The following is a 21,639-nucleotide window of genomic DNA, read 5'->3' on the forward strand; positions in this document are numbered from 1 at the left end:
TGTCCACTATTGTCCTGAGGCCTGAGTGAGGGGCTCCTCTCGGAGTCTTTCACCATCTTCTGACCCATATGGAGAGAAGGCACGGGGCAGGGAAAGACAGAGAAAAGAATAATGAAATAAAAGTTTTACAATTACAGTTATAGAATAATCTCACCTATAGATTTTTATATTGTTTAAATTAGGCTGGAAAAGGAATAGCATTAGAGGTATATGCAGAATCAGTCAGGGTCTCAATCTTTGACTGGTAGATGACAGAGTGTCACTGCACTGTACAAGCTTGTAATATGATTCAAATATAAAAAAATGATTGGGCAAGAAAGAAAGGAAGACAATTTGAAAATAGAAAGAAGGACAAAATGATATCTCTTCAACTTTAGTTACAAATGCATGAAGAGTTCACTGAAAGATCTATTGCTTTTGGACAATTCAGTAGTAATGTTGAAAGAATTCCAGAAAGAATACTACTACTGAGACCTGAGAAGTAAAACTGTTAGGTAGAAGATTAAGTGCTTTAAGACAAATCTGTATTATAAACCAGTGTCCAGGTCACTAACTATACTATGACATCATCATAAAAATGAATAGTTGACTGAACTGATGACATCATCATCATCATAATGGATGAAAAGGATCAATTTTATTGAATATGTACAAAGTCATTTCATTAGTTAATTCTCCAACCGTTTGTTGAGTACCAAACAGGTGTTAGTCATTATGCTAAGTGCTAGAACAAAGGTCAGCACAGCCAATATAGCCTCTGCCTTTACCGAGCTCAAATACAGCAGGAAGAAAGAGATTGAACGTGGAATGAAGAAGAAAAATCATGCCTAAACCACTATGGTTGCCTAAGGTAGGATGAGATAGATTGCTGTTAGACTGAAAAATAAATAAGGTATATTACATCACCAGATTATTAACAATGATGTACTGACTGATAAAATACATGGCATGTCGGGGAAACTCTTTGTGGCTATGGCAGAAGTTGAGAGGACTGGTTTGAAGGGCTTAATTTATTTCCTATATTAGTCCTGTACAGTTTAGTGGTTTTTTTGTTATTTGTTCCTGTCCTGACTCATATAGTATATTTTGGTGCATTAAAATTAAGTCATTTTCTTTATTTGTATCATCTTAAATAGTTATAGTTGATTTGCTTATATTGTTCTTCTTTAGTTAATTAAATATTAAGTGGACAGTTAGAAAGAATACAGTTCTTCTTGGTCTGATTTTTGTCCTTTTTTTCTGTTATATTTGTTAATGATAACCACACACCAACCCAAACCAGCCTTACATAATAAATAACTACAGAAAGGAATACAGCTAAGACCTATTATATAAACCTACCACGCAAGTAGATTTTTAAGACAGACCATTCATATTTTAGTGAAGCATTGCTGTAAATAATAAGAAAAAAATTTCTTTCATGTTTACTGTAAAAAAAATTCTGGGAATATGTCCCAAAAAGTGCCAGTGACACACCATAGCATTCTGGAATATAAACTGTGTTTATGAGTGACTAGTTCGGAGTGAAAAAGGGAAAGACAGACAGTCACAGACAGAGATTAAAAGATAAAGACAGAGAAAAAGACAGAGATACAAAGAGATAAGAGAGATACACTGGGAGACAAGTAGAGGATAGGACTCATAAAGTTTTTCACAAAGGACATAAAGTTGTGAATGGTAGTTACTAGTTCATATTCAAGTTTTCTGTCATGACTTTGGAACTTTTTTTCCCTTGGTTTTCACAAGTCATGAAATTAAAGATTAGGACTAGGTATGTTCAATTTACATCCTAAGAGAATGGGATTCCCACATTCCACAACAATAATCAATCAAAACCTGTGTAAAAAGCTTAAGTGCTTGATTAAGCATTGCCATTAATATTTTATTGAAAGAGGCTTTGAAATGTCCTTCCTATCCTTGAGTTCACTAAGGCCCCAGAGAAGATTCACAGATTCATTATCTTATTTCAGATTAGACTTTTCATCTATGAATCTCAAAGACAGAAAAGTGAGTCTTAATGTCTTTTGAGGTCAGGGTTCTTTTCCCACCTACAGTTTATGCAAATGACCTTCATCCACTTGACTTTCACCTGCAATTTGTTCCTGAACTTGCAAGGTTTAAATTGCACATAGCTCCTTTCTCATGAAAGTAAAATGTGAATACAAACACACACAAATGATAAGCATAGTTTTAAGTATGTAATTATAAACCAAACATATGTGTAGAAACATATCCATTTCATGAACCGGAACATTACCACCACTACACATGATGAATTTTTTAGAACTAATAAACAATCTTACCTACCAGTTTTCTTCCAAGGTAAATCACAATTTGCATATCATTCAATTTGCTTCAATCTAGGCATACACTTAAGTCTTAGAGAATAGCATCCTGAAATATTAGACTTAGGCAATCTACTCATTTCTATTTCATACAAGATACTAGACAGTAACTCAAAATATTGGGCACCTCAAATTTTTTGTTAAGAGGTACAAATAAAATTTGTTATTACCGTGTTTTCAAACAGAAATGTCCTTAATTACTAGGCAGTTTATCTGTGAGCTCATAATTGTCTTGATCATTTCTGATACACAATTCTACTAAAATTTTGAACATCAGAGAAATGCTCAATTTGCATTACAATAACACTTATTTAGACTTTTCTATGAGCTTGAAGTGTAAAGTGACATCATAATTAATGTGCAGGCCAATTTTGAGTTCTTTGGCACATCCTAGGTAGAGGCTATGCTAATTCTGAGCTCACCACAGGGCCAATTCATTTATCTCCTCAACGCAGATACCTTCCTTTATAAAGATTACAACATATCCCTAGGTAACTTTATATTATACACTAATGTTTCTCCATCTCTAGTTGACAATAGTTTAAGATTATGGTCCACTGTCCTCTGCATAAGGACTAAACAACATAGTTAGAGGCTAAGTGTGTTTGTGTGCTTGATTAACGCTGTATTTCATTACAAAAATTTTTCTTTAACTTGAAAAGACATCTCAAAAATAAAAGATGCTCCAGAGAGAACAGGAGATCTTCACATTTGCCTTCTCCCATACAGTCATCTGCCTCTTCACCTTAAGCTCTTCTTTACAATCTCCACATATGTTTTACAACTTTTTGATAAACATTTATTTCAATAAACTATAAATATGATTGATAATGCATTATATGGTTATACATATTTTACTTCAGTATCTCTATTACATTTCACAGGAATAAGCAATCCATTAGGAAAGTGATTCTCACTTCCTTGTTGTGAATAAACTGTTTTCTTTTTCTACTATTTCTCATTTTTATTTCCAATAACTACTCATAGCCCTATAAAAATAAACATGTGTGTGCTTACTTTCTTGGACTCGGAGAGTTTATTTTGGGCAGACTTCAGAAGCACTGATTTTGGGTTTAGTCAGAATTCTGAATCATTCTTTAGAGTGATTTAATTAACTTCACAAAATTATAACTATGAAGCCTAGCTTCATTGATTGGTATTGTCATTTTATTAATGTTTTGATTATGCTATTCATTAAATCTTGATATCTTATTTTTAAAGTTACCATTATTTAAAGATGTGTGTATCTGTGTGAGTGTGTCATGATTTCCTATGAGATAAAACTATTCATCTTGTTGGGAAGCTCTTTAACATTGCCATATGTTCTAAAGGGAGGTAAAACACTCTGTCCTGCAAGAAAGCTCCTTAAGATTAGAAAGTAAAACCTCAAGGCTTCAGGAAGTTCCTGAAACTGATTGGATTTATGAGACTCCTTCTTCAATTGTGTATAAATAGTAAGGACTTCTGTGTGATGCTACCAGATAAGCTGAACCACCTCCAGGAAATTCATACCATCTGAGCTGCTCTAAAAAAATAGTCTCCAGCCTGTTCAGCTGCCTACAAATTGTGCAAAGAGCTCCCGGTTTCCAGCTTCTGTGTGAGCTGTCACCCATCCCATGTAATGCTTTTCTAGATGAAGCAGTCTTTGCAACATTTCTACTTTTATAAATAACTCCTGAACCATTCTTATGTAAGTAACTCCTATAATCCCACAGGTTCACCAACATGGACTTTGTATATTGCCTTACCTTGTTCTATAGTCAGTTGCCTAGATGTAGTGAGAACATGTTTTCTCACCAGTTTTCAAGAAACAGTATTATACAGCAATGTCACATTAAGAATTTCATCTAAAATGAACATTTCACAGTCATTTTAGTCATAAATAGAACTGAAAAATATGTGCAAATAAATCTCAGGGAATATCTTAATAGGGAAGTCATCTAGCAATAAAATCATGAGTTTAACAATGAAAGCTTTGAGATAATTAATAAATATTTTGTAATTTGTTTTTAATTTAATTTTCTTTTAGATTACAGCTAAAAAAATCTAAAAGAGACCAAGAAATAAAACCATGCTTTATTTAAATTTTTTGAATACTTAAGCTTGTTTAAAATAATAAATTATAACTATAAACACTCATTTCTCCTCAGATATTATGTATAAAGACAAGTCAAACATAGACTACATTTATATCTAATATTTTGGAAAAATGACATTTTACTTGGAAAATACTGTTTTCTCATGTTATACAACAAAGCTTGTCTTTCCTGATTCATAGACTATTTTAACTAGTGTATTTTAAATTTTGAAATTTTATTTCCACTGAGCTTTTCTTTCAAAGCAATATATATTTTGTCATATGAACTGTAATCACATAAAACATTAAGGATAATTTTTATATTAACCTGTTAATATAATTTGTAGTTGGGAAATCTTTATGTGATTGGGATTTTGAGTCAAAATAGAAATTTCATTCTTTTCCTTTTTTGTTTGTTTTCAGATCTTGTTATGTTTGTTTTCATAATCTACTTGTTTGTTGTTGCTTTGCTTTATTTTTTATTTTTTTTTTTTTGAATTTCCTTGAAATATACTTAACTTGGCTTCAGATCTTGGAATCTTCCTTTCCATCGATTTATAATGGGTATACATCCTACTTTAATCGAGTCCATGTGGGATATGTTTTATTTTATCTTTACTGAACCAGGCACTTAGACAGTCTTTAAGAAGCTAATTCTACGGAGACACCTACATCAGGCTCCTGTCAGCAAGCACTTGTTGGCATCCACAATAGTGTCTGGCTTTGGTGACTTTATGGGATGGATCCACAGGTAGGGCAGTCTCTGGATGATCATTCCTTCAGTCTATGCTCTGAAATGTGTCTCTTCAACTCCTTCCATGGGTATTTTGTTTCCCCCTTCTAATAAGGATAGAAGTATCCACATTTTGGTCTTCCTTCTTGAGTTTCATGTGTTTTACAAATTGTATCTTGGATATTCTGAGCTTCTGGGCTAATATCCACTTTTCAGTGAGTATATATCATGTGTGTTCATTTGGGATTGGGTTACCTCACTTAGGATGATATTCTCCAGATCCATCTATTTGTCAAAGTATTTCATAAATTCATTGTTTTTAATAACTGAGTAGTACTCCATTGTGTTAATGTACCACATTTTCTATATCCATTCCTCTGTTGAGGGACATCTGGGTTCTTTCCGGCTTCTGGCAATTATAAATAAGGCTTCTCTGAACATAGTGGAACATGTGTCCTTATTACATTTTAGAGCATCTTCAGTGGTATTACTGGATCTTCCTGTAGTACTATGTCCAATTTTCTGAGGAACTGCAAAACTGATTTCCAGAGGGGTTGTACCAACTTGCAATCCCACCAGCAATGGAGGAGTGTTCCTCTTTCTCCACATCCTCACCAGCATCTACTGTCATCAGAGTTTTTGATCTTAGCCATTCTGACTGGTGTGAGGTGAAATCTCGGGGTTGTTTTGATTTGCATTTCCCTGATGACTAGGGATATTGAGCATTTTTAGGTGCTCCTCAGTCATTCAGAATTCATTAGTTGAGAATTCTTTGTTTAGCTCTGTACCCCATTTTTTAATTAGACAGAGTAAGGCTCCCCAATGAAGGAGCTAGAGAAAGTGCCCAAGGAGCTGAAGGGATTTGTAGCTTCATAGGAGGAACAACAATATGAACTAGCTTTTACCCCCTGAACTTCCTCAGACTAAACCACCAATCAAAGAAAACACATGGTGGGACTCGTGGCTCTAGTTGCTTATGTAGCTGAGAATGGCCTAGTTGCTCATCAATGAGAGGAGAGGATGGTGGTCCTGTGAAGATTATATGCCATAGTATAGGGGAATGCCAGGCCCAGGTAGTGGGAGTGGCTGGGTTGGTGAGCAGGGGGATGGGGGATGGGATAGGGGATTTTCAGAGGGGAATAAAAAAAAATAACGAAGCTAATTCTCAAATTAGATTGACATCTTTGAAATAATGCAGTTTCCTAAACATCTATAACCTCATTTATTGTACTTGTTTATTGTTGTTAGTATAACTTTTGAAGCAATGACATAATGACAATATTATCTTATTAGCTTGCTACTTGGATTATTGCTGCCTTTAAGAAAATGGTTGAGGTTTAGAATACTGCATTCTAGTAACAGTGTTTTGAGATCAAATAACATTGATTTTCAAATAGAAATATCTAGCACTACTAAGTTACAAAGACTTTTAAGCAAATATTAATAGTAATATAATAGCTATCCAGACAACAAAATACCTTTTAAAGCCAACACTTGATTTATAGATTTAAAAAAAAAATGACTATGTGTGTTTCCTGATAGTGAAAGATAGTGCTGTCCTCCAGTAGAGACAGAGACCAACAAAATCTATGTTACTTGAGGGAAGTGACACCCAGGAAACCCTCAACTTACCTAGACTTTAAATCATGCTTATAGATACTCCAAAGTTTATGTCAGAGTACTACAATTAAAATTAAAATTCTGTTGTACAGAAAAGTAACAATAATCTTTGGAAAACTTTAAGTGATAAAACACAGTCTATGGGCAACTTCTTAGATGAGCTAGCTTTCAACTCACAGATTTTAGGGGTTTTTGTCATTGCTGTTTTCTACTTAGTTCTTCAGAGTAGACTTCCCATAGCAATCACTGGTTAGTTAGAGGGAAAAACATGATGAAGGCACCAACTCTTATACTCAAATTACAAAAGTAGGGGTGGGGATTCCCATCTCACCACAAGATGCTTTTTTACAGAAAGCCATACTGCTGAAGCACACATGAATCACAGACTATGTGGTTACCCTACTAAAGAACTCAAAAGATCATAATTAGAAAGAAAGGGTGTCTAATATCCTGCCTCTAACTAAGGAAATGTTGACAGTTGGTCAATGCTGACTAAGGAGAAGCCACCTTCTTGTGTAGGGAAGTGTAGACATTGGTTGATTGTCCAGGTCAGAGCAAATGACCCCACACTCAGTCACATAATAGGCAGCTTTAATTGGATTTGGTAAATTACTGAAACAAAGTTTTAAATAGCATATGATGTTGGAAATGAAATACTTAGAAGGTTTGGAATGTTTGAAAGTAGGTCACAGATATGGATATGATCAAGATGCACTATATACAATATGATATTTTCAAAGAGTGAGAGAAATCCTGAAATTCAGATAACATCTAACCATTTTCTTTCTTGTATTATCTGTTTAACGTTCACATTCTTCATTTGACCTGTTCAAGTTATACAGAGGCTACTTTGCCCTTGAACCTACTGCTAGCATACTGTTTGTCTTCTCCCATGAGGCACAAAATTGATTTATGAACTACTCAGCCAAATAGATAATTTAATGATTTTTTTCCTTAATGATGATGATAGTTTAAAAACACTTCTATATGAGAAGCTTACAGATTTGCCTTCTCTGGTCCTGATGGCCATTGCACTGATTGTAATGAACAGATGGTGAGAGGAGAATCATAAGCTATTTCACTCTGACATTGTACTCTTTATTTTAGCTTACCTCGATCTCAAATATCACTTAACCGTATGTTTTTCTAAATAATACATATTACCAAGCACTCCATTAGCTAAATTCCATCAGCTTTAAAAAAATTCTTACCAATCAAGAACAAAATGTTAAAAGTGTATGATATCAATTCACAATAATCATGGTCCAAAGTTGCTTAACTCAACAATGGACTAAAGAATGTATTGAGAAAAAACAGAGCAAAGAAAGCCAAAAAAACCCCAGTATGTAAAGTAGCAAGGTAAACTTTGGGGATGCATAGTCTAGCTTTTTGAAAAATTAATAAAATCACTACTTGTATGGTTTCATTCTCCATAAGAAACAAATCAATTGTATTACCATTATAAAGAAATTCCTTTGTTTCAGGTTATCTTGAATGTTGTAAAAATGTAGTTCTCACTCACAAGAAGAGGGAAAATGCTGGGTCCTTCATCTTGCTAAAGGGTGCTGTGCCTTCTATTGAATATATTCATTTCATCAGTTTTAAATTGAATTTTATCTTAAATTCAATAATTAGTATCAATGAAAGAATTCTAGGATTCATAAGTTCTGTAAATAGCCTTGAAAAGCAAATCCCAATCTAAAATATTATTTTTTAAAATACACTTTAAAGTTTTATTTCACTAATACCCAGACATATGAGAGATAGGTGAATGGAGACAATGTGAGCATATATATATTCTATGCATATATGTTTGTATATATATATGCTTTTATACATGCAAATAATCACAACCCAAGATATACTTAATTTTCTACTTGTATGTCACTATATCAACTTAATCTAGGCAAATAAATTAAACAGGAAAATTTAATGTGTGAGTAATGTTTTATGAATATTTACTTGATGTCCTAATGTTAATATGTTGTGTTATACATGGAGGAATTTAAATTATTTGCAACTTTTATACTCAGAAGAAGTATGAAAATTTGATATTTATATTTCATCTATATTTTTATAATGTATGTTCACCTAATATGGTTATGCATCCTGATTTTATTTTAATTATTTGCATGCTCTTATTTTTAAGTCAAAAGCTCAAAATTGCTGTTTATATTTCCAATGTGCTATTATTATCTTAGTTTTCTCACATTAATTGGGTTTATGTTCAGGCTTTCTGTGACTGTTTAGAAATACATGCTTTTTCTCAAATCTGTGGATTTATTGGTTATGAAAGACACTTCACTTGTGGGTCACTGGCAAAGACTCGGTTCATTTGTTTCCTTGACAGCTTCAACTGAGATTTGTGGTATTTGAAAGAGAACACATGGTGTTCAAGTCTCACCAAAATGGCTGCCACCTCTTGGGCATTCCTAGATGGAGCAGACTTACAACAAACTGCCAGGTCTCTAGCTCTTCCAATCCTCCCCTATCTGCCTCAGTGATAATTCCTGATCCTTGGCTGAGGAACTTGTGTTGTAGACATACCAGTTGGAAATGGGTTCCATAACTCTGAATAAGACCATTTGTGAACTGTGGAAAAATTAAGAATTCTATCATTTCCCCATAGAGGCTTCAGGTCTTTTCTTTGTAAATAATGCAGATTATACAATTGAAAGACTATTGCAAATCTCTGCACACATTTATCTGCTTCTTTTCCACTCAGGAAAATACTGTTGTTACATTGGTATATCTTCTCTCCACGACTTCAGCTTCTCTGAGGGCATGCGTATGAAAAGTTTAGTGTTTAAATAAATATATGTAATCCTATTATACAAAGTCCTTTCATAGGTGTGTTGTAAACATCTAGAGTAATACATTTCAAAGTTTTAGTTCTAAATGAGTACCTCTTTACTGTTTATAGCCCTGGAGCATCAAATCATATTTAAAGCAAGTAGATGATTTTACTGTCTTTTCTGAATTCACTAAAGATTAAGTTAAAGAAGAAAATTGCATTCTTTTGTGGGAGCATTTTCTAAAACATAATTTTTACTGACTTCATGGATAAATAAACAATGGCTGTCAATTCTACTTTCAGGATAATTGATCCAAATTATCTAGGCCAGATTTATTCTTTGAAAAATGTAAGCTGCAATCAGCCTTTAGAAGTAAAACTGATTAAGGATATAAAAGGTTATATGCTGATTCGAATGCTACATATTTAAACCAGACCATGAGTACACCCTTTATAGATGGGCAGAGTTTTCCTTTGTGAGGCTCATTCTTCAATTAGAGCAAGAAGAGGGCACTCACTGAGGACTTTTAGTGGCAGGGTTTTTGTTTGTTTGTTTGTTTGTTTTGTGTGGGGTTTTTTTTGTTGTTGTTGTTTTGGGTTTTTTTGTTTTGTTTTGTTTTGTTTTTTTGTGGAGGAACCAAACTCTGTACTTTTAAGGTCTACAATATATTGGGTGGTAGAACAAAGCAATTGAAATGCTGGTGCACACATCTGACCTTGTGCAATTAAATATAGAAGAGTTTTCTGCAAACTATAATCCTATTGGATTTTCAAGCAAAGGAAGATCAATGAAGATTGAAAATAAGCAAGGAATATATAATGAGAAGCAGTGATTAGAAGAATGAGTAAAATTTGCATAAGTTAGGACAGGGAAAACATGGCTGGCTGTGGGATGCCTAATTGGCATAAATGGTGCACATTGGGAGATAGGAGAAATATTAAACAGAGAGAGAATGAGAGACTAATAGAATTTGATGTGAACTAAATTAGCTCCTTATTTATATTCCTTTCGTTCTGGTCATGCATGATCCTGAGAATAATGGGTGACTCTTAGCATATCTTTGTTTTGTTTTGTTTTCCCTCTTTGAGAAAAATACTCATAGAAGTTATAGGAACATTTTGATGTCACGTGATATATGTTTTTCAGTACAAGACTACAGGTTAAAATAATTTGTGGGGATGGGTGTCATTAACAACTACTCCACCAGATCTACTAGAGAAAAAGTGAGAAATTTATCAGGACTAGGAATGAAGCGTAGAAAAATAAAAGTGGTTCAGCCATCAGCAAACAGTGCTTCTGGGACAAGTTGAAGAGAATTCTAAGGTTGAAAAGAACATTCATAGATCATCAGTTGCTACTCTCAATGGCTTCAGGCTTTGAACTATTAACACCCTCTGGAAAAGAAAGGTTTATACCCTTTTCACTAGCTTCATAAAACACTATAGGTCTCCATTATTTAACAATACTACAAATTGTATTTGACTCTTCAAAACCATTTAAACAGAATAAGCATTACCCTAGCAAATGGGTATCTTAGTATTTGGAGCTAACTGCATATAAGAAGAATAACACTAAATGGTTATATTTTTAATATATATTTTAGAATCAAATTGGCTATGAAGCAAAGAGATTTATACTAAGAAATATGGATGTCATACACTGGATTTGATTATAAACATCTATGTCATGAGCTGTTTCTATTCAGGTTGATATTCAGTTTATCTCTGTATGCTAAAAGGCAGTTGAGGTCACAGTAAAACTCTATGTCATGTAATTAGGAAACATTTATGGATACTGAATTACTGAACTCTAGATTTCTGTGTCATATCAGATCCATTACTAAAGGGTTCATATCAGATGGTAAATGGGGAGAAAAGTACAATGCTAGAGCTCCAAAATTCAAGAGACTTTCAGCATCAAATTTCCCACCAATTGCCAATAAAATCTTCCACTGTTCAAACACATTACACAATGATAAGTTGATTTTACAGATCATAGTAGCAGAATACATTTATGTATTCTTATTATTAATTATTAAAGAGGAGATCTGTAAAAGAAAATATCTCTGTGTTCACTCAATAATTAATGAAATTTATAGGTTGAATAGGAACAACAATCCTATCAATCTCTCTTATGATATACCCTCTCAGAAACATCATTAACTGACATGAAGATAAATTATAGTCACATATTTACATGGTGATCATTTCAATAGCACATGTCTTAGGGTTTTACTGCTATGAACAGACATCATGACCAAGGCAAGTCTTATAAAAGACAACATTTAATTGGAGAAGGCTTACAGGTTCAGAAGTATAGACCAGTATCTTCAAGGCAGGAACATGGCAGCATCCAGGCAGGCATGGTGCAGGAGATGAGATTTCTATCTCTACATCTGAAAGTTGCTAGCAGAATACTGGCTTCCAGGCACCTAGGATGAGGATTTTATAGCCTACACCCACTGTGACACACCTACTCCAACAGGACCACACCTTCTAATAGTGTCACTCCCTGAGAAGAGCATATAAAAACCATTATATTCTACTCCTGGCCCATATAGGCTTATCCAAACATATGAGTCTATGGGGGCCATATGTAAACATAGCATAATGCAAAATACATTTAGTCCAACCTCAAAAGTCCCTGTAGTTTATAGCAGTCTCAACAATGTTAAAAGTCCAATGTTCAAAGTCTTCTGAAATCCACCCAATCACTTAAATGTAATTCCCAAAGCAAGACAAAAACAAACAAATAAACAAAACAAAACAAAACAAAACAAAAACAAAAACAAACAAACAGAAAAAAACCCCAGCTTGTCAAACTCCAAACTTTTCATCTCCATGTCTGATGTCAAAGCAGTCTTCAGATCTCCAACTCCTTTTTCATCTGCAACAAACTTTTTTCTATTAGGCTGGTTTCACTCCCTCTTAGCAGCTATCCTCAGTGATAGCCTACATTTATGGCATATAGAACATCTTGGTGTCTCCAAGACAACATCAATGTTACATCTTCTTGTTTCAATGTCTGGGACCCATACATGAACTTCTGGGATCCTCCAAAGGGCTACTCCAAATCTACCCTCTGTAGCACTCTAAGCTCAGATTGATCCACTCCACTGATTACCCTATTATGTTCTTGGTGATCATCCCATGGTAGTGGCATTTCCAATACACCGGAGTCTTCTGCTGCAGCTAGGCTTCACCAATAGCCTCTCATAGTCTCTCTTCATGGTGCTAAGCCTCAACTCCTTTGCATGACCCCTTCAATCAACTGCAACTGAGCCTGTGCCTTCACCAATGGTCTTCCATGTTCTCTCACAATGCCAAGCCTGCCTTCAAAACCAATACCACCTGGGTGACTCTTACACGTTACCAAGTACAGCTGCTGCAGGAGATACAACATTGGCTATCATTGGAATACAATTTCTTTGTGCTCTCAGTAAACACTTCCCAGAAGATTTCACCTCATTGATGCTGGTCTCTTCTTAATTACCACTAATTTCTTAACTCCAGCTAACTAACATCAATTGTCCCAGTAGTCCCTTCTATTTTCACTCTAAAGCAAGAGTCACATGGCTGAAGCTGCCAAGTTTTGCTGCTTACAGGAGCTGTAACGTACCAATAAAATCTTCCACTGTTCAAACATGATCACTTGTTCTATTACATGATCACTATCTGTTTTCCAAATCATTCACTGCCTACGCTTGTCTGTGCTGGATCTTTCTCTGTAGTATGACTGTAAACTCAAACATCTCAATGGCTGTCTCCTGGGATTGGAGGTATGGATTGCCATGCCTGTATTTCACCTAGAACTTCCTCTATCCCAGGTTAGCCTTAAATTTAGAGATCTGCTTGGCTCTATCTCTTGGGATTAAATATGTGTACCACCATACCTGGATCTTAACTTAGCTGGGTAGGATCTTGCCCCAAGGTTCCATTCCCTTAATCTGCTATCTCCTAGAACACAGGACTCAGCTCCATTTTACTTCCTGGTGCCCCTTTAATACCCAAACCAAATATATTATATATTTCTTTCTAAGCTTGCTATGCTTGTTCAAAATGCTCTTCATGAGAGTTAACCAGAGAACAGAGTCTATGATGGGTGTTTCTGAGACTTCCTTTGTCCAATGCAAGTAATGTGAGTCTCTTCTCCCTAGCCTCAAGCAGACTCTTCAGACAAGGGCAAAAGGAAGCCATGTTCTTTACTAAAATACTACAAAAACAGCCCCTAGGCCACAAACTGAAAATTTTCACTGAAACCTCTAGGACCAGGTCCACACAATTAAAATTATTCGGGGCAACAAAGATGTCCATATTCCTACTGGGTTGGCCCACTAAACCCCTCTTAAAGTATTCCACTGCTTTTAAAATCCAAAGTCCCAAAATCTACGTTTTTCCAAACAAAAGCATGGTCAGGCCTTACACAGCAATACCGCAGTCCCTGGTAACAGCTTCTGTCTGAGTTTTACTGCTGTGAACAGACACCATGACCAAGGCAAGTCTTTTTTTATTTTTTTTAATTTAATTTTATTTTTAATTTACTTTTTACACTCCATATTCTATTTCGCACTCCCCCCGCATCCTTCCTTTGTCTGATCCACATCCCATACCTCCTCCCCCCTTTGCCTTTCCAGATGAGTTTGACAATTGCTTTTTCCATGTCTTTTAAGAACTGTGTTGGGATTTTGATGGGGATTGTATAGAATCTATAGGTTGCCTCTGGTAGGATGGCCATTTTACTATGTTAATTAATTCTGCCAATTCATGAATATGGAAGATCTCTCCATTTTCTGAGATTTTCTTCGATTTCTTTCTTGAGAGACTTGAAGTTATTGTCATACAAGTCTTACACTTATTTGATTAGAGTTACACCAAGATATTTTATACTATTTGTGGCTATTGTGAAGGGAATTGTTTCCCTAATTTCTCTCTCAGCCTTTGTATAAAGGAAGGCTACAAATTTAGTAGAATTTTTGGGGTCACTTATGTATATTATCATATCATCTAAAAATAGTGATACCTCTTTTTTTCTTTTCCAATTATTGCCCGAGCTTTTGTTCCCCCTGGTAAGAACACGCTCAGGGCAACCGGAATCTTCTGCAGCACAAGCTTTATTGCTTACCCCATCAGGAGCCAGTGGAGAGGAGAGCCAGAGAGAGAGACAGCAATGGCGGAGCCCTCTCCCTTTTATGGAGGACTGTCCTCCGCCTCGGACGTGTTGCTCCCTGATTGGCGGCAGCCCATCGGGCCGGAGTTGTCGTCACGGGAAAGGCAGAGCACATGGCATGGAAAGCTACCCCGGCACATGCGCAGCTTGCTTGTTTACTACTTAGAACACGGGTGTCAGTGCCATCAGCGCCATCTTGTAATGGCGAATGTGAGGGCGGCTCCTTACAACCAATTTGTATTCCCTTGATGTCTTTTTGTTGTCTTATTGTTCTAGTTAGCATTTTGAATACTATATCGAATAGATATGGAGATAGTGGGCATCCTTGTCTTGTCCCCGATTTCAGTGGGATTTCTTCAAGTATGTCTCCATTTAATTTGATACTGGCTGTTGGTTTGCAGAAAATTGCTTTTATTATGTTTACGTATGGACCTTGAATTTCTGATCTTTCCAATACTTTTAACATGAAGGGATGTTGTATTTTGTCAAATGCTTTTTCTGGATCTATGGAGATGATCATGTGATTTTTTTCCTTTGAGTTTGTTTATATACTGGATTACATTAATGGATTTTTGTACATTAAACCAACCTTGCATACCTAAAATGAAGCCTACTTGATCATGGTGAATGATGGTTTTGATGTGTTATTGGATTTAGTTTGCAAGAATTTTATTGAGTATTTTTGCATTGATATTCATAAGTGAAGTTCTCTTTCTTTGTTGGGTCATTGTATGGTTTAGATATAAGAGTAATTTTGTGGCTTCATAAAACTAGTTAGGTAGTGTTTCTTCTGTTTCTATTTTATGGAATAGTTTGAAGAAAAATGGTATCAGGTCTTCCTTGAAGGTCTGGTTTAATTCTGCACTAAATCTATTTGGCCCTGGGCTTTTTTTTGGTTGGGAGGTTTTAATGACTTCTTCTATTATGTTGTGTGATATGGGCCTGTTAGGATAGTTTACCTGCTCTTGATTTGACATTGTTATGTGGCATCTGTCTAGAAAACCATCCATTTCATCTAGATTTCCCAGTTTTGTTGATATAGGCTTTTATAGTAGGATCTGATAATTTTTTGAATTTCCTCTGTTTCTGATGTCTCCCTTTTCATTTCTGATTTTATTAATTTGGATACTGCCTCTTGGCCTTTTGGTTAGTTTTGCTAGGAGTTTATCTATCTTGTTGATTCTTTCAAAGAACCAGCTTTTGGTTTTGCTGATTCTTTGTATTGTTTTCTTTGTTTCTATTTGGTGATTGTGGCCTAGTTTGATTATTTTCTGCCTTCTACTTCTCTTGGGTGAGTTTTCTTCTTCTTGTTCTAGAGCTCTCAGGTATGCTGGTAAGTTGTTAATGTAAGATTTCTCTAGTTTCTTTATCAGGAAAGTGTCCTCTTAGCACTGCTTTCATTGTGTCCTATAAGTTTAGGTATGATGTGTCAACATATTCATTAAATTCCAGGAATTCTTTAATTTCTTTCTTTATTTCTTTCCTGACCAAGTTATCACTGAGTAAAGAGTTATTCACTTTCCACTTGTATATGGGATTTCTGTAGTTTTTGGTGTTATTGAAGACCACCAGCCTTAGGCCAGGTGATCTGATAGGATGCATAGTATTATTTCAATCTTCTTGTATCTGTTGAGGGGTGTTTTGTGATCAATTATATGGTTGATTTTGGAGAAGGTACTATGAGTTGCTGAGAAGAAGGCGCATTCTTTTGTTTCATGGTGAAATGTTCTGTAGATATCTGTTAAACCCATTTGGTTCATAACCTTTCTTAGTTTCACTGTGTCTCTATTTGGTTTCTGTTTCAATTACCTGTCCATTGGTGAGAGTGAGGTGTGGAAATCTCCCACTATTATTATTATTGAGTGGTGTACAATGTGCATTCTGAGTTTTAGTAAAGTTTCTTTCATGAATGTTGATGCTCTTGCATTTGGGGCATAGATGTACAGAATTGAGACTTTCCCTTTGATTTTATCCTTGATGAATATGTATAGTCCTTCTTCATCATGCTTGAAAGCTTTTGATTGAAAGTCTATTTTATTGGATATTAGGATGGCAACTCCTGCTTGTTTCCTGGCACTATTTGCTTGGAAGACATTTTCCAACCTTTAACAAAGATTGTGCCTGTCTTTGTTATTAAGGTCTGTTTCTTGTATGCAGCAAAATGCTGGATTTTGTTTGCTTATCCAGTCTGTTCATTATGCCATTTTATTGGTGAGTTGAGTTATTAATATTGAGAAATATTAAGAGAGATGACTGTTGGTTCCTGATATGTTTGGTTTTGTAGCTGGCTTTAAATGGCTCTCTGCTTTTGACAGTGTTGTGAGATGTTTAATATATGGTTCTTTCTTGGTGTAGATATCTTACTTGTGTTGGAGTTTTTCTTTCAGGATACTCTGTAGGGCTGGGTTGGTAGATAGATGCTGTTTGAATTTGGTTTTGTCCTGGAATAGTTTGGTTTTCCCACCTATGTTGATTGAGAGTTTTGCTGGGTATTGTAGCCTGAGCTGGCATTTGTGTTCTCTTAGAGTCTGCATGACCTCTGACCAGGCTCTTCTGGCTTTCAGAGTCTCTGTTGAGAAGTCTGTTGTAATTCCGCTAGGTCTACCTTTGTATGTTACTTGGCCTTCTACCCTTGCAGCCTTTAATATTCTTTCTTTGCTATGTGCATTTAGTGTTTTGATAATTATGTGATGAGAAGATTTTCTTTTCTGGTCCCATTTATTTGGTGTTCTATAGACTTCTTGTACCTTTATGTCCATCTCTTTCTTTAGCTTGGGAAAGTTTTCTTCTATGATTTTGTTAAAGACATTTTCAGGTCCATTGAGCTTGGAATCTTTGTTCTCCTCTATTCCACTTATCCTTAGACTTGGTCTTTCCATTAAATCCTGAATTTCCTGGAAGGTTTGTGTTAGGAGATTTTATGCTTTGAATTTTCTTTGACAGTTGTGTCAATCTCTTTTACCGCATCTTCTACACTTGAGATTATCTCTTCTGTCTCTTGTATTCTGTTGGTAATTCTTACATGCCTAATCCTGGTTTTCCATTTTCAGATTTGCCTCCATTTGTGTTTTCTTTATTGTTTCTACTTCCATTTTTAGGTCTTGCATCACTTTATTAAATTCCTTCACCTGTTTACCTGTGTTTTCCTGTAGTTCTTTCAGTGAGTTATTGATATCCTCCTTAAATGACTCTATTATCTTCATGAGATAGGATTTTAGGACAGATTCCTGATTTTCAGGTGTTTTGGTGTATTCAGGGCTTGCTGTGGTGGGAGAACTGGGTTCTGATGATGCCCCCATATTTTGGCTTCTGTTTCTTATGATCTCGTACTTGCCATTCACCATCTGGATATCCCTGGTGTTTGTTGATCTGAGAGACTATATGGTGTCTGCCTCTTTTGTCCCTGGGTTGCTTCAGGTCTCCTGGTAGGCTTGTGGCCCTGGCTATATCAGACCACCTGTGGTGCCTTCCCACTGGGGACTCTTCACAGGGCAGAGAAGCTGCTGATATGTTGCCTTGGCTGTAGTAGAACTCCTGGGAGGTCTTCAGATTTGGGTATTCAGTGGAGCAGTCAAGTTGTTGTCCAACTGTGCAGAGTACAGCTGATCCTCAACTGCTCTGAGTACATAGAATCCTTAACTGCTCAACTGCTTTGAGTACAGTAGGTTCAACTGCTCTGAATGCAGTGGGTCCTCTATGATGTATTGGGGTGTTGAGTCTTCATGAGAGAAGACCAACTAGGGGTCTGCCCTAGCAGCAAAGACCATCAGCCTAAGGCAAGTCTTATAAAGGACATTTAATTGGGGCAGGCTTACAGGTTCAGAGGTTCAGTCCAGTATTATCAAGGCAAGAATATGGCAGTATCCAAGAAGGCATGGTACAGGAAGAGATGAGAATTCTACATCTTCATCTGAAGGGTACTAGCAGAATACTGGCTTCCAGGCAGCTCAGGTGAGAATCTTATAGCACACACCGACAGTGACAAACCTACTCAATAGTGCCATACCTTCTAATAGTGCCACTCAATGGAACAAGCATATACAAACCATCACAGCACACTACTCTAGAAGTAGTCCCTAGCAATTTCTCATTTTCTTTTATTCTGGATCCTTATGGAAGTATAGACCAGCTCTTGGGTTTTTAGGAATTGTTATACAATAACTGATACCTATGTTGTTGAAAATCAGATATTTAAGCTCAATTTAGGAACTTTGTAAGGATTTTTTTGAGCCTGCATCACAATTCAGTTTCTTCTTTTCTTCTGCTTTCTCTTTCTCCCCACTCACAAGTGATGATTTTTAATAAACATACAGTATGTCAAGATCTGTGTCAAATGTCTGCTTTTGAAAAATGCCACCAGAGATGTCATTCTTGTGAAGGGCATCATTGCTGTTTTCTCTTTCTTCCTTTCTTCCTTCCTTTCTTTCTTTCTTTCTTTCTTTCTTTCTTTCTTTCTTTCTTTCTTTCTTTCTTTCTTTCTTTCTTTCTGTGTGTATTATGAATGGCTAGTTTTCAGTTCTGATCACACTTGGATTGACAACTGGAATTGTTGACATCTTCTTACACCATTTTCTTAAATACATTGTAGAATATAAATGAACAGCCGGCACATACTCTTAAGATGTAGCTCTCAGCCTTCCTCTCTCAAAGGCCTCCAGTGCTTGCTTTGTTGACTTTAGCAGAAGCCAGTATGCCTGCAATGCTGATCAAAGTTCATGCAGGAACTCCTTCCCTCCACCATTTATCCTGACTCTGGTAGTTTCCCACTCTTTTCTCCACTTCAGCAACATTATTCTAAATGCAGTTTCATGAGTGTGCCATGTTCCTGTCAGAATACCCCAAATTCTTTTCTTTCATTGCCCTTGCAGAGAGGCTTATCTAACTATGCACCACGTCTTCCAGCCTTACATGCATTCCTGAGTCTTAGACATTTGCCTTCTCTTTTTGTCATAGTCCTTTTCACCATCTGAAATACATTCTGCAGATTTTATTTACCCACTGAAGATACAGTCTCATAAGGAGAATGTCCTGCTTGTCTCTTACTGACATTACAGAATTTAAAATATTGCTGAAAGAAATGAGGAATTGTTGAATAAATATAAGTAAGTCAGCTGCCAAAAATACAACATACCTTTATTGGAAATCATAATAGAGCTATGTGGGGTTAAATATATAGTGGTCTAATTGTTTATGCTATGCTAAAAATCCATTAAATGTATAATTTTGAAGTAAATATATCTATAGTACTTACATATTCCTCATATTCTACCCTTCAATTATATGTGCTTTTCAAAAGGTATGGTAATTGGTAGCTTCATCAAATTCTTTTTCATTGTGTTTTTTATGAATTCCATAATTGTTCTGAAAGCTGTTATTACATTCAGAAATGAAAATGAAGTTCTAAAACTTAGAATTTAATTAAAAGAAAGGTTATGAGGCTCAGTCATGATGAAAATGATTATGATACATATTAATTTGCAAACGGGATGGGCATTGATTGAATTGTCCTTTTCAGTTTTAATCTAATAGAGAAGAAATGCTTTAAAACATCAACAACAACCAAGATCTCATGATAACTTTAGGGTAAATAGATTTGAACAGACCATTTCATCTACTATATTCTGACACAGAAGGACCTGACCAAAGATACTAAGTATCGTGGACTGTTTACCAAACTGAATCATTGCTAAATTTAATAATGTTAAAATAACAAAAAGGGCAATAAAAGGAAAGGAAATTGTGGGTATATGGATCTTCATGTTCCAATTTGGATATCTCTGAGGAGAAAAGAAAAACAAAATGGGGAGAGAATATATGATTCCAAGTTGACTATGTTAGGAGAGAGAGAGAGAGAGAGAGAGAGAGAGAGAGAGAGAGAGAGAGAGAAACTATTTTTACCTTCACCAAGAAGCACTTAAGGCAATCAATGTAGACCTGCATTGCAATACAAAGTCCTCATCCATGCACTAGCTGGTGGGATAAACAAGGTTTTATTAGTGGTAATGAATTTAGCACTAACAATGATTGATTTGAAGAAAAAGCTGTGCACATAATACTGTGGCTGGCATTTGCATATCAAACAAAGAAGCCATCTTTTCCTCAATAAGTGGCTTACTTGAGATACATAAAATTTTGTTACCCTTTAAAGCAATTATACAAGAAGTTGTACTATAAAAATCAAAACTTTACATTTAAGCATATTTAAAACATATAAAAGTATGCTTTTAAAAAAATAGTCCATATTTTAAATCATACACATTGTCTTGACTCAAAGCTGAATGAAATTAAAATAAAAAACAAATGGCTAGAGATATGGATTAACTGGTAAGAACACTGGATGCTCCTGCAGAAACCAAGGTTCAGTACCCAGCACCTACATGGTAGCTACAGCCATTCAGAATTCCAGTCCCAGAGGATCTCATATCCTTTTCTATCTCCCACACCTACTGGGTACATGTGGTACACAGATATATATACAGGCAAAACTCCCATATATATAAAATTAAAATAAAGGGCAAATATATAAAAATATTTCTATCAGAAGTCTATAGATAATTTAATAGAACTGTCAATGATAATAACAGGGAAATGATAATAGCTAACTTATGTCAAGCATCACCTGCTAGTTAGTACTCTAAATGTTTCCCACGTATTTTTCTACCCCATTTTCACAAACCTTATTCTCCTTACTCTTCTGCTCCCACTTTAGAGATGGGGAAGCAGAGCGTCAGCGTGGTCCATGCATACACATAGAAATATAAATTGATAGGACAGAGTCAGATCTGCGTGCTTTGGCTTCAGAGCCCATGATTTCCATACTTGCCATCTTCACACTAACAGTTAACTTGAGAAACAACAATTTGAAATAGAGTGTTTTGGCAGTGAGTCTGCCATCTTCGTATA

This window comes from Mus caroli, chromosome 18, assembly GCF_900094665.2.
Source record: "Mus caroli chromosome 18, CAROLI_EIJ_v1.1, whole genome shotgun sequence".
NCBI classification, from domain to species: domain Eukaryota; kingdom Metazoa; phylum Chordata; class Mammalia; order Rodentia; family Muridae; genus Mus; species Mus caroli.